The following is a 14,783-nucleotide window of genomic DNA, read 5'->3' as shown; positions in this document are numbered from 1 at the left end:
GTTCCACACTGGTTCTTTTGTTTCCATTCCTTCTGAAAGCATATGTAGAAGTCTATTGTCTCACAAGTCTTTAAAATGACCAGTAAAAGCAGCAAAGAGTCCTGTGACACCTCATAGACTAACAGACGTACTGGAGCATGAGCTTTCGAGAGTGAATACCCACTTTGTTGGATGCATCTGACAAAGTGGGTATTCACTCACGAAAGCTCATGCTCCAATACGTCTGTTAGTCTACAAGGTGCCTGGGGACTCTTTGCTGCTTTTACAGAGCCAGACTAACACAGCTACCCCTCTGCTACTAAAATGACCAGGTGCTTTAACACCATCTGGAAAGCAATGAGGAATTTCTAGCAGTTTCCAAAATAAATGTCCACATACAAAACTGCAGAAAGAAATGCTAAGCGCCATGGGCCATTTCACAGAGTAGGTAACACAGCCACATGTGAGTAAAGGCCTTTCAATGCTGCTCCTATCCAGCATGCTGAAGGGACAGCAGTTAGCTTGGAAGCTAACTGCAGAAGTAAGGGACATCTCTGGGCCTGAAGTTTTTGCCCTTAATTTCCAATGGAGTTTTTCTTGTATATGTGCGTCATAGATTTAAATATAATCAGCTATATTTGCTGGTCGACAGTGGGCTACAAACTCCAATCTCATTGCTGAGGGAAGAATGTTGCATAACTCAAAAGAGGTGTTACTAAAACTGTCCATTGTTACATACAGAGAAAGAAAGAATAACCACACTGATTCCAGATTATTTACTACAACTGGGGTTTTCCAAGGAGACCAAGGGAATTAAACACCCAACCCTATTTAAATGCAGTGGGAGCTGGGTGCCTACCTCCCTTACACTTTCTTCAGAATTCCAGCCTATGTGTCTAACAAATCTTCCAGGTTTCTTTCTGGTCAGAAAGGAGTATTTTTATTATTGGAAATAAGGAAATTGCCCCATTGGTGCCTGGCAACCATAACTTAAAATCTAATTGTACTGCTGTCTTGCATAGCCCAGCTAGCCATAGCTGGGAGCTAAGAGCTGAAGTATAGGGCAGTATTCAGTTACACTGGTTTATCTTTGTCTCATTCTAGTGGTTCTGTCTAAGGAGATGAATCAGGACCAAGAAGCAATCAAAGAATTAGTAAGGGAAGAGGGACATTGTGTGAGATGCATCAGTTGGGACAGGTGTAGGAAAAAACATTCAGTCAAAGAAACATCTAATTCATATTGACCTCAGACCAATTTTCTGCTCTTAAAATGTATCCTCTATCCCTCTGCTCCCCCAGAAACAGGGAGTTAGTTATGTATTAAACCCATTTACACCACTCGTCAGAATGGCACATTCGTACTGTCCTTTGATATCCTCTGGGGTGGATAAATGTTTTCCTCATGCAAGCTGCGTTGCACAGGATGTGACGTTTTTCACAGCCCTGAGCTATACAGCTAGGTTGATCTAATCTTTAGGCCTAGACAAGTGCTCAGGTTCTACACTGTATCTGTCCAAAGGAAGCGGCTCTCCTTTATTAATGCATCAGATTTCCTTGTGCCTGACAATTACCATCTAGACCTTCATCATAATTCTTATTCTGTGCTCTGCTGGCACAAAATACTAAGGGCTGTTCTACACAACAAAGTTAGGTCCGCTTAACTATATCACTCAGGGCTGTGAAAATTTTCATGCTCTGTGCTATGTATTTAAGCTCACCTAGCCCCTGGTTTAGATACCATGAGGTATACAGAAGACCTATGAAAAGTCAGAAGGGGCCTGCCCCAACTCCTCCAACACATAGCAAATGACTCTCCTGCTAGTCAGCTCCCTAAACTAAGCAGTATTTGGCCTGATTGGCTCCTGGTTGGGAAATATCCATAGAAATCCCCAGTGTGCTTCAAAAAGCAGTGTTGGTTATAGAATATGTGACTTTATTCCTTCTGTATGAGAACTGAACCCCATGACTCAGCCTGGCGCTGAAGAAAGACCCCAGTACTGTTGGAGTACTTATTTCTGAAGGAAGGTCTGAGCCACTTTATGGTAACTAAAAATCCCATGACAGTTTTTGCCAAGGTAGAAATGTTAGTCTTGATGTCTCAAATTCGAGCTCAGGTAAATTACTCTCTGGCCGACCTGACTTACTCTAGTAGTTGCAGCTAGCCAAAGTACCCATGAACAATTAGGGTGTGCACTGCGTTGCATTTCGTCCTAGAGGGCAGTGAAGTCTCCCACACAGTCTGCAAAGCACCTTAAAGTCTAATTTTAAAGGACCTATAGAAATATATTAAATTATTTGCTCCAGAACATCTCTTAACTGCCCAGAGTCATTATCAGTCCACCACCAAGGAAAGGTTTGGTTTTCTCTATGAAAACAAAAAAACAAAAAAACCAACCAACCTCAGCAGGAAGGAACAGATCACAGCCATGTTTGTGCTTTTTTGTCCTGACTGCTTGATTTAGGAGCCTCAGTGCAATGATTAGAGATGAAAGAAAACATTCCAGAGGCCAAGACCTGTACATAGCTGGTGTCTCATGTCTGCCTTTCTGCCTGAGTTACTGTAAAGGGGACGGGAAACAAAACAGGAAAATTACAAGGAGCATACTGGTCACCACAGGCTTCTTTCTCTCTTATCATTTACTGAGCACCAGCTGTGTGTACAAAACAGGAAAATAATCCCTGCACTAACATGTTTGTTATCTAGACAGATGAATGATAACGTTCAGGCTCCCATTGGTGTCTAAGAATGGTAAAGAGTAATAGTGGCCAAAGGCTAAGTTTATTGCTTTATTTTGCTATTTTTTTTTAGGCAAATAAATATGGAAGAACTCAATGTGCCTGATTAGGGTGGGCTGTCTAAGAGTATGTTTTAAGTGTTTGAAAGGGAAAACGGTGGATGTTTGTTGCACTGGACTGGAAAGGATGAGAAGAAAGGGGACTAGAGAGGCTGCTAGTGATAACACAGTTTTCGTTCTGTATATAAATGAAGACAAGATAAAGTTGTAAGTACAGGGGTGGCTTGCTCCCCAGGACTCTGCACTGCTACACAGGAACTCACACACATGGCTCCACAAAGAAGCTCTGGACAAAATGTGCCCTTGTAGTGCGGGCACTTACCACAGTGATGGAAAGGGTTCTTTCTTCCACTCCTAACCCCTGCAGCTTTGCAGGATATAATTGTGATGCTGGCAGGCCAAGTGCCAGCTTGTGCCAAGGCCCCAGGCCTCACGGAACACTGACAAATGCATAGCTGGAAACCAGTCTGACTCTCCTGTCTGTTATATTTATAAGCTAGATAGTAGAGTTGTAAGAATGTGTTTGACATTTACACCTTATGAATAAGGCTACAATTTAGTCACAAGTACTTTTAGTAAAAGTCATGGACAGGTCACAGCCAGTAAACAAAAATTCATGGCCCATGATTATTCTATAAATACCCCAGACTAAATCTTGGGGCAGCTGCTGCTGTGGGGGGTACCCCAAGGGGTCGCTGCTCTGAGGGGCACACCGGGGGGTCATTGCTGGGGGGGCCAGGGCCAGCAGCACCAGCTGCTGGGGGCTACCAGAGCAGCCGCTGCTCTGGCTGGCCCAGGGACCACTGCTCGGGTGGTCCCCAGGGCCAGCTGCCCTGGGCCACCCAAACAGTCGCTGGCTGCAGAGCTACTCCAGCAGCAGCCCTGTCCCTGAGACGGCTGCTTAGGTGACGCTGGGTCAGCCACACTGGCTGTTGCAGAAGTTGCAGAAGTCGCAGAAGTCTCAGAAAGTGACAGAATCTGTGAATTCTGCAGCCCCTGTAACAGACACTGAACTGTACTTATTAATTACTTGTAGAATGCTGCATAGTCTCACTCATCTGTACACCATGTTATAAAGCAATAGCAAATGTTACACTGTAAACCTCTCTAAGGGCCTGGCTACACTGGAGAGCTGCAGCACTGGTGGTGGGTTTACAGCGCTGCACCTTACTCACCGTCCACACTTGCAAGGCACATACAGCGCTGCATCTCCCTGGCTGCAGCACTGGCTGTACTCCTGCTCTGCCTGGGGTATAAGGATTGCAGCGCTGGTGATGCACCGCTGCTCCACATGTGTGGCCACCAAAAGCGCTGTAATTGGCCTCCGAGGTATTCGGAGGTATCCCAGAATGCCTGTTCAGACACTCTGCTGTTTTGTTGTGAACTCTGGGCTCCTGGAGCTGCTTATCTAAAAAACAAACACAGCTCGTTTGCTCGAGCAGAGGCAGGCAGGGGGATTCCTTTGGAATGTTCAGAGTTTGCTTGAGGAGAGAAGCAACACGGCGGGGGGGCAGGAGTCCGTTTTGGAGCAGCTGCTTATCTGGTCTGAAGGCTATTTGCATTTAGTGAATAAGAGAGGGGTGGGGGAAGGGGTCGAAACTTTTCAAATGATTGAAGGTTGGTGCTGTGTATTTTCCAGTCCTTAGAACTTGCAAGGCAGGGAGCTGACACAGGCCACGTCCACACTACAGAGTAAAATCGAAATTAATAAAATCGATTTTATAAAACAGATTTTATAAAATCGATTTTACGCGTCCACACTAGGGCACATTACTTTGGTGATGTGCGTCCATGGTCCCAGGCTACCATCGATTTCCGGAGCGGTGCACTCTGGGTAGCTCAGTAAAAGAATGGGACCAATAACTTCGATTTCCGTCCACACGAACCCTAAATCGATTTAGTAATATCGATTTTAGGGTTACTCCTTTCGTTTAGCTGGAGTACAGAAATCGATTTTAAGACCCCTTAAAATCGATTTTAAGTGCCTTGTAGTGTGGACGGGTACAGCGTTAAATCGATTTAACGCTGTAGTGCGGACCTGGCCACAGTGTCAGCTCCAAAAATCCACTCTCTGTCTCCCCCACGCTCCCTGTCACACTCCACCCCACCCCCCTCTTTTGAAAAGCACCTTGCAGCCACTTGAACGCTGGGATAGCTGCCCACAATGCACCACTCCCAACAGCGCTGCAAATGCTGCAAATGTGGCCACGCTGCAGCGCTGGTAGCTGTCAGTGTGGCCACACTGCAGCGCTTTCCCTACACAGCTGTACGAAGACAGCTGTAACTACCAGCGCTGCAGAACTGTAAGTGTAGCCATACCCTAACTGTGTAACTCATCAAAGGAACCTTCTCTAATGCAAATGCTGGCTTCCTGCAGAAGATGTTAAGTCCTGCCCAACAAGCATGTCTTTGAAATCAAATGAGCCATTGTGAAACATCAAAAGAACAAAGATTTTGTTAATTGCACTCCTCACCCCTTCCAGGAAGAGGAGACCTGCATATGATCTCATCCCATCAGCCTGGGCTCTGGGGAGAAAGAGAGAAAAATCCCTGACGCAGAGAAGCTTGGTTCTTTTTGCTGCTTGCACTCTAAAGGGGTAAGAATCACTAAGCATAAGTGGGGCGGGGGCAGAGTGGGGGTGGGAAGAAGCAGGGTGTGGGTGGGGCCTTGGGGAAGGGGTGGGGTGTGGGTGGGGCCAGAGGGAAGCCTCCCCCCCACCCCCCAGCAAATTAGAAACTCGGTGCCTATGCTATGAGGGCAGCAGCAGCAGCAAATAGAAGTTCCCTGAGTGGCACCTTTTTTACTTTGGTCTTTGACTTAAGTGGGGACAGGTTGAAGAGTTTCCCATCTGAACTTGTGTGGAGATAAACTCCATCTTTCATGTCCTTAAATGCACAGTTCAAGAGTACTGAGAGGAAGATTCCAAAGAGTGTAGGGGCAAGAACACGTCCTTGCTTCATTCCACTTTTCATCTCAAAGTTGTCCAAAGTGGCCCCGTCAAACTGGACAGTCGCTCTCATGTTGTTGTGGAATGAACGTGTAAGACTTGGTGGGCATCCTATCTTTTCTAGTATTGCAAATAGACCTGCTCTGCTGACAAACCAGCTAAAAGTCGTCCAAAAGTTCAGCTATTTAGGTTCTACAGTGACCATCGACCTTTTATTGGATGAAGAACTAATGTTCGCATTGGAAAGGCTGCCACCACCTTTATCAGACTAACTAAAAGAGCCTGGAACAACTCAAAGCTTATCATCAAGACCAAAATGCTAGTGTACCAAGTTTGCTTTTTCAGCGCTCACGTATGGTGGGGAAACATGGACAACTTATGCTCACCAGGAGAAAAAGTTAAACAGTTTCCACCTATGCTGTTTACTCAACACCAAATGGCAGGATAAAGTCACCAACGCAGAGGTTCTTCAAAGGGGCAAGTTTACCAAGTGTGACAACCCTGCTCAAGCAAAGACAACTGTGCTGGCTGGGCCATCTGAGTAGGTTGTAAGACCAGACAGATACCCAAGGACATGTTATATGGTGAACTGTCAGAGGGAACAAGAACAACAGGACATCCCAAGCTTTGCTATAAAGACACATGCAAGTGAGAGATGAAGGTATTTGGAATTGATCCTGACCAATGGGAAATCTTGGCGAGTGATCGTAACAGGTGGCACTGTGGTCTCCATCAGGGTTTCAAAGTCCTTGACAAAAGCTAGCCCCCCAAAGCTTGGAGAGTAAAGAGCCCATAGGAAGCAAGCAGCTCCCAAGATACAGACATTTGCAATAACTGCCAAAGATCATGCAAATCTCAGATTGGACTATTCAGTCATATGAGACATTGCAAACCATCTACATCATAGGCTCCAATTCCCACTGACTCTTGCAGACAAAAGGATGCCAACAATTCAAACTGGGCTCCATAATGTAAAAAAGCATTGTTTATTGATATTACTGATTTTAACCAACTGAACACAGAATAGTAGAAGATACAAATTGAAAAGACCTATAAGGTCACATGAATTCTTTCCCTCCTGTTCACTCCCATCCCTGCAGAAGCCATTGCAGGATTGTTCATTACCCTGTAGTCTCCAGAGCTTTGTCCAGTGACACAAATAGTGAGGCTTCCACTATTGTCCTTGGGCAGTCTAATAGATCTCACTTTTCTGATGTTCAAGCTAAAATGAACAAAGAAGCTCAAGCTCCTGAAACCTCTATAGTCTGCTGAATGCAGCTGCATCAACCTTGGCTAAAGCTGCTGCATGTAGTAGGAGCAATGTGTCTCAGCAGGGTGAGAAAGTTGTTGTGTTTAACAGATCTTGGGTGCTTTAGGATGTCTCAGCCTGAAAATAAAGAATGTATTTTAAAAAATTAGAGTAACAATCTTACGGATGATTTCCCTTGGTGATAATGTTTCCCTCGGATCATGAGTAGCCAATACAGCATACTAATACTGAACTGATCAGCTGTTTTGCCATGGTCTGATGGGCTGAGACCTGAGTCATCTTGCTTGCTCCATTAGCTCTTGCCCATTTTATACAGCAAGAGATCCTAAGGAAACTGCGCAATTCTGTCATGCTGCCTCACAGAACAGGACACAGTATGGATCTGTAGATTTCTTTATCCTTCCTAACCCTTCAGTGCTGCGTTCGAACAAATTAACCTTGTGACAATCAGGTTATAATTAGTTCTATTCTAACTGCCCCATGACTCTGTATGCACTTGTCATAAACAGATAGTTAAGGGTTAATGTCTCTTTTATCTGTAAAGGCTTAAGAAGTTCAGTACACCTGGCTGACATCTGACCAAAGGAACAATGGCGGGACAAGATACTTTCAAATCTTGGTGGAGGGAAGTCTTTGTTTGTGCTCTTTGTTTTGGGGGTTGTTCGCTCTTGGGACTAAGAGGGATCAGATGTAAATCCAGGCTCTCCAAATCTTTCTGAATCAGTCTCTCATCTTTCAAACTTGTAAGTAATAGCGAGGCAAGGCGGGTTAGTCTTATTTTTATTTTCTTAACTTGTAAATGTTATTTTTTTTGCTGAGAGGATTTTACCTCTGTTTGCTGTAACTTTGAACCTAAGGCTAGAGGGGGTTCCTCTGGACTATATGAATCTGGTTACCCTGTAAAGTATTTTCCATCCTGATTTTACAGAGATGATTTTTAGTTTTCTTTCTTTAATTAAAAGCTTTCTTTTTTAAGAACCTGATTGATTTTTCCTTGTTTTAAGATCCAAGGGGATTGGATCTGGACTCAACAGGGATTGGTGGAGGGAAAAAAGGGGGGATGGTTAATTTCTCCTTGTTTTAAGATCCAAAGGGTTTGGATCTGTGTTCACCAGGGAATTGGTGAAGTCCCTCAAGGCAACCCAGGGAGGGGAAAGTTTTGGGGGGACAGAAAGTGCTCCAGATACTGAAATTCTGGGTGGTGGCAGTGTACCAGATCTAAGCTAGTAATTAAGCTTAAAAGTGTCCATTCAGGTCCCCACATTTGTACCCTAAAGTTCAGAGTGGGGAAGGAACCTTGACCTGGTGGGAGCAGTGGGATTTTTAGGAACCAAAAGCCTGTAGGATTTTTTTTCTCCTTTCTAGCTGCTTAGAAAGCAGCCTGAAGGCAGAGGTGTTACGTTTTTTAACAAGAGTCTTTGTTAAGAGGAGGCTTCAAGCTGTGAGCAAGCAGCCAGCAAAAGGAATTTACAAGCTGAATTGTTTTCTTTCTTTCTACCTCTCGGGTATAGCTAGTTAGAAAGTCTCTGTTAACCAAGCAGCCCTGAGCTGAGTGCATCCGAGTTTCAGTGAACTGCAGAGAGGTGTGGCCAGCACAAGAAAGCAGGAAAATGAGTACCAGTGGAGCAACTAACAAACTAGAGCTGGCTAGGCTGGAAGCCACAGAGAAAGACAACAATCATAAGAGATGGATGGAACTAAAACAATTAGAAATAGCTATAGAAGAGGCTGCCCACAAAAGAGCTTTGGAGATGAAACAAAAAGAGATGGAGGCGAGAGGAAAAAAAAGAAAAGAAAATAAAAAAAGATGAAAATAAAACAAAAAAAGGTGGAGGAGAAGAAAAAAGAAAGAAAAAGAAAAGAGAAAGCCAAAGAAACTGCCCACAAGAGAGAGATGGAGGCGAAAGAAAAAGAGATGGAGGAAAGAGAAAGAGAAGAGAAAGCCAAAAAGGCTGACCACCGGAGGGCTATGGAGATCCAGAGGGAGGCCCACCAGCAGGCCCTGGAATTAGCGAGGGCTAAGCAGGATGTACCCGCCAACCCTAACAACCCTTCTCCAGGTTCTGTTTCCCATCCCAGAAAATTCCCCACCTACAAGGCAGGTGATGACACTGAGGCCTTCTTAGAAAATTTCGAAAGGACCTGCCGTGGGTGCAACATCTCTACAGACCAGTACACGATAGAGCTGAGGCCACAGCTCAGTGGACCCTTAGCAGAGGTGGCGACTGAAATGCCTAAGGAACACATGAACGATTATGAACTTTTCAAACCAAGGCCAGAATCAGAATGGGGCTAACACCTGAGCATGCCCGTCGGCGGTTCAGAGCCCTAAGGTGGAAACCAGATGTGTCATTTACCCGACACGCCTACCACACTGGAAAGAATTGGGAGGCCTGGATATCAGGAGCAAGTGCTAACTCTCTGGCAGAGCTGTCCTTCCTAATGCAAATGGAGCAGTTCTTAGAGGGTGTTCCTGAGGAAATAGAAAAGTACATCCTAGATGGGAAACCCAAAACTGTAACCGAGGCGGAGGAGATTGGAGCCAGATGGGTGGAAGTGGCAGAAAAGAAAAAAAACTACTAGCAAGGGGAGCGAATATCAGAGGGGGAAACCGAAAATAAACCCTGTCACCGAGTGCAACCCAAGACCCCACCTACAACCCAAGGAAAGCCCCAGATACCCTATTGTCCCACCTCACCAGTCTCCAGCAACCCACCTCGACCCAGTGACCAGTCAGCTGGGTGATGTTTTAAATGTAATGAACTGGGACATATAAAGGCCCACTGCCCCAAGAACCCCAACCAATTACAGTTCATTACACCACAATCACACCAAAGATCCCCAGGCACAGATGCCTCTCAGATACCCTCGGAGTGAAGGGAAACCTTGAGAGTGGGCAGAAAGAAGGTTATCGCGTGGAGGGACACTAGGGCACAAGTGTCAGCTATCCACCAATCCTTAGTGGACCCCAAATTCATCAACCCAGAGGCCCAAGTGACAATTCACTCATTCATATCAAAATCTTTAAACTTGGCTACAGCTGAGTTGCCTGTCCAGTACAAGGCTGGTCAGGAATGTGGACTTTTGCAGTCTATGACAATTATCCCATCCCCATGCTACTAGGGGAAGATTTGGCCAACCATGTGAAGCTGGCCAAGAGGGTGGGGATGGTCACACACGCAGCCAAGCCAGGCAAGCTTCCACGCCCATCCCTGTTCCTGAGCCGTCCACAAGGGCCCCGTTTGTGTTACCAGACTGGATCCCCTGCCAACAACTGCAACAACCATAGTGCATCCAGTCCCAGAACCAGAACTGGAAAAGCAAACGGCACCAGAACCGTTGCCAGCACTGACTCCAGTGCTTGCAAACTCATCTACAACTCCAACGCCAGAGGGCACCAGCGGGCCTGAACTGGCAGAAGCAGCAGACAACCCTACCCAAGAGGCTCAGCCAGAGCCTGAAATATCACATAGTGCACCAGCGGAGAGCGGTTCACAATCAACGAAAACAACCTCATCATCTATATCGCTTCCAGAGGGACCAAGCCCAAGTCCACAGTCTAAGGAGGAACTGACGTCTCCAGCATCAAGGGAACAGTTCCAGACTGAGCAGGAAGCAGATGACAGCCTTCAGAAAGTTTGGGTGGCGGCACGGAGCACCCCACCGCCTCTCAGCTCTTCCAACTGATCCTGGTTTGTTGTAGAACAAGGACTTTTATACAAGGAGACTCTTTCTGGTGGACACCAGGAAGACTGGCATCCTCGAAGACAGTTAGTGATTCCAACTAAGTGCCGGGTAAAGCTCTTGAGCTTATCCCATGATCATCCCAGTGGTCATTCTGGGATGAACAGAACCAAGGACCGGCTGGGGAAGTCTTTCCACTGGGAGGGAATGGGCAAGGACGTTGCTAATTATGTCCGGTCTTCTGAGGTGTGCCAAAGAGTGGGAAAGCCCCAAGACCAGGTCAAAGCCCCTCTCCAGCCACTTCCCATAACTGAGGTCCCATTTCAGCGAGTAGCTGTGGATATTCTGGGTCCTTTCCCAAAAAAGACCCCCAGAGGAAAGCAGTACATACTGACTTTCATGGACTTTGCTACCCAATGGCTGGAAGCAGTAGCTCTAAGCAACATCAGGGCTAAAACTGTGTGCCAGGCCTTAGTAGACATTTTTGGCAGGGTAGGTTGGCCCTCTGACATCCTTACAGATTCGGGAACTAATTTCCTGGCAGGGACCATGAAAAATCTGTGGGAAGCTCATAGGGTGAATCACTTGGTTGCCACCCCTTACCACCATCAAACCAATGGCCTGGTGGAGAGGTTTAGTGGAACTTTGGGGGCCATGATACGTACATTCGTAAATGAACACTCCAATGATTGGGACCTAATGTTGCAGCAGTTGCTTTTTGCCTACAGGGCTGTACCACATCCCAGTTTAGGGTTTTCACGTTTGAACTTGTGTATGGCCATGAGATTAAGGGGCCATTACAGTTGGTGAAGCAGCAATGGGAGGGGTTTACGCCTTCTCCAGGAACTAACATTCTAGACTTTGTAAGCAACCTACAAAGCACCCTTCGACACTCTTTAGCTCTTGCTAAAGAAAACCTAAAGGATGCTCAGGAAGAGCAAAAGGCCTGGTATGATAAACATACCAGAGAACGTTCCTTCAAAGTAGGGGACCAGGTTATGGTCTTGAAGGTGCAATAGGCCCATAAAATGGAAGCGTCATGGGTAGGGCCCTTCACGGTCCAAGAGCGCCTAGGAGCTGTTAACTATCTCATAGCATTCTCCACCTTAACCCTAAAGCCTAAAGTGTACCATGTTAATTCTCTAAAGCCCTTTTATTCCAGAGACTTAAAGGTTTGTCAGTTTACAGCCCAGGGAGGAGATGACGCTGAGCGGCCTGAAGGTGTCTATTATGACGGAAAAAGTGACAGTGGCTTGGAAGAGGTGAACCTCTCCACAACCCTGGAACATGTGCAGCGGCAACAGATCAAGGAGCTGTGCACTAGCTTCGCTCCAATGTTCTCAGCCACCCCAGGATGGACTGAATGGGCATACCACTCCATTGACACAGGTCATGCTCACCCAATTAGAACTTCACCCTACCGGGTGTCTCCTCATGCCCAAGCTGCTATAGAACGGGAAATACAAAGCATGCTACAGATGGGTATAATCCACCCCTCTAATAGTGCATGGGCATCTCCAGTGGTTCTAGTTCCCAAACCAGATGGGGAAATACGCTTTTGCGTGGACTACCATAAGCTAAATGCTGTAACTCGTCCCGACAACTATCCAGTGCCACGCACCGATGAGCTATTGGAGAAATTGGGATGTGCCCAGTTCATCTCTACATTAGACTTAACCAAGGGGTACTGGCAAGTACCGCTAGATGAACCTGCCAAAGAAAGGTCAGCATTCGTCACCCATGCAGGGGTGTATGAATTTAATGTGCTTCCTTTCGGGCTGCGAAATGCACCCGTCACCTTCCAAAGACTTGTAGATGGTCTCCTAGCAGGACTGGGAGAATCTGCAGTTGCCTACCTCGATGATGTGGCCATTTTTTCTGATTCATGGGCAGAACACCTGGAGCACCTGGAAAAAGTCTTTGAGCGCATCAGGCAGGCAGGACTAACTGTTAAGGGTAAAAAGTGTCAAACAGGCCAAAACAGAGTGACTTACCTTGGACACCAGGTGGGTCAAGGAACAATAAATCCCCTACAGGCCAAGGTGGATGCTATGCAAAAGTGGCCTGTCCCAAAGTCAAAGAAACAGGTCCAATCCTTCTTAGGCTTGGCCGGATAATACAGGCAATTTGTACCACACTACAGCCAAATCGCTGCCCCACTAACAGACCTGACCAGAAAGACACAGCCAAATGCAGTTAAGTGGACTGATGAGTGTCAGAAGGCCTTTAACCAGCTTAAGGCAACACTCATGTCTGACCCTGTGGTAAGGGCCCCAGACTTTGACAAACCATTCCTAGTAACCACAGATGCATCTGAGTGTGGTGTAGGAGCAGTTTTAATGCAGGAAGGACCGGATCAAGAATTTCATCCTGTCGTGTTTCTCAGCAAGAAACTGTCTTGGAGGGAAAGCCACTGGTCAATCAGTGAAAAAGAATGCTACGCCATTGTGTATGCCCTGGAAAAGCTACGCCCATACGTTTGGGGATGGCGTTTCCAGCAACAAACCGACCATGCTGCTCTAAAGTGGCTTCATACTGCCAAGGGAAACAACAAAAAACTGCTTTGATGGAGTTTAGCTCTCCAAGATTTTGATTTGAAATTGAACACATTTCAGGAGCTTCTAACAAAGTAGCTGATGCACTCTCCCATTAAAGTTTCCCGGAGTTAACTAGATAAATTGTCCCTGGAATGTAAAAAATCTTGTAGTTTTACATAATTAGTAGTATATGTAAAGGTGCATGTGTTTTATTAATCTGTTTATTCTAAAGTTCTAGGAAGAAATCACCACCAGTGTGGTTCCACACTGTCTGAGATTTGGGGAGCATGTCATAAACAGATAGTTAAGGGTTAATGTCTCTTTTACCTGTAAAGGGTTAAGAAGCTTAGTACACCTGGCTGACACCTGACCAAAGGAACAATGGGGGGACAAGATACTTTCAAATCTTGGTGGAGGGAAGTCTTTGTTTGTGCTCTTTGTTTTGGGGGTTGTTCGCTCTTGGGACTAAGAGGGACCAGACGTCAATCCAGGCTCTCCAAATCTTTCTGAATCAGTCTCTCATCTTTCAAACTTGTAAGTAATAGCCAGGCAAGGCAGGTTAGTCTTATTTTTGTTTTCTCAACTTGTAAATGTCCTTTTTTTTTGCTGAGAGGATTTTACCTCTGTTTGCTGTAACTTTGAACCTAAGGCTAGAGGGGGTTCCTCTGGGCTATATGAATCTGATTACCCTGTAAAGTATTTTCCATCCTGATTTTACAGAAATAATTTTTACTTTTCTTTCTTTAATTAAAAGCTTTCTATTTTAAGAACCTGTCATAAACAGATAGTTAAGGGTTAATGTCTCTTTTACCTGTAAAGGGTTAAGAAGCTCAGTAAACCTGGCTCACACCTGACCAGAGGACCAATAGGGGACAAGATACTTTCAAATCTTGGTGGAGGGAAGTCTTTGTTTGTGCTTTTTGTTTTGTTCATTGTTCGCTCTCAGGACTGAGAGGGACGGGACATCAATCCAGGCTCTCCAAATCTTTTTGAATCAGTCTCTCATGTTTCAGACTTGTAAGTAATAGCCAGGCAAGGCGTATTAGTCTTATGTTTGTTTTCTCAACTTGTAAATGTTTCTTTTTGCTGGAAGGATTTTACCTCTGTCTGCTGTAACTTTGAACCTAACGCTGGGTGGGGGGTCCTCTGGTCTATAGGAATCTGATTACCCTGTAAAGCATTTTCCATCCTGATTTTACAGAGATAATTTTTACTTTTTCTTTCTTTAATTAAAAGCTTTCTTTTTAAGAACCTGATTGATTTTTCCTTGTTTTAAGATCCAAGGGGATTGGATCTGGACTCACCAGGGATTGGTGGGGGGAAAGGAGGGGGATGGTTAATTTCTCCTTGTTTTAAGATCCAAGGGGCTTGGATCTGTGTTCACCAGGGAATTGGTGAAGTCCCTCAAGGGAACCCAGGGAGGGGAAAGTTTTAGGGGGACAGAAAGTGCCCCAGACACTGAAATTCTGGGTGGTGGCAGTGTTACCAGATCTAAGCTAGTAATTAAGCTTAGAAGGGTCCATGCAGGTCCCCCACATCTGTGCCCTAAAGTTCAGAGTGGGGAAAAAAC

This window comes from Gopherus evgoodei, chromosome 12, assembly GCF_007399415.2.
Source record: "Gopherus evgoodei ecotype Sinaloan lineage chromosome 12, rGopEvg1_v1.p, whole genome shotgun sequence".
NCBI classification, from domain to species: Eukaryota; Metazoa; Chordata; order Testudines; family Testudinidae; genus Gopherus; species Gopherus evgoodei.
This window is presented reverse-complemented; position numbering follows the sequence as displayed.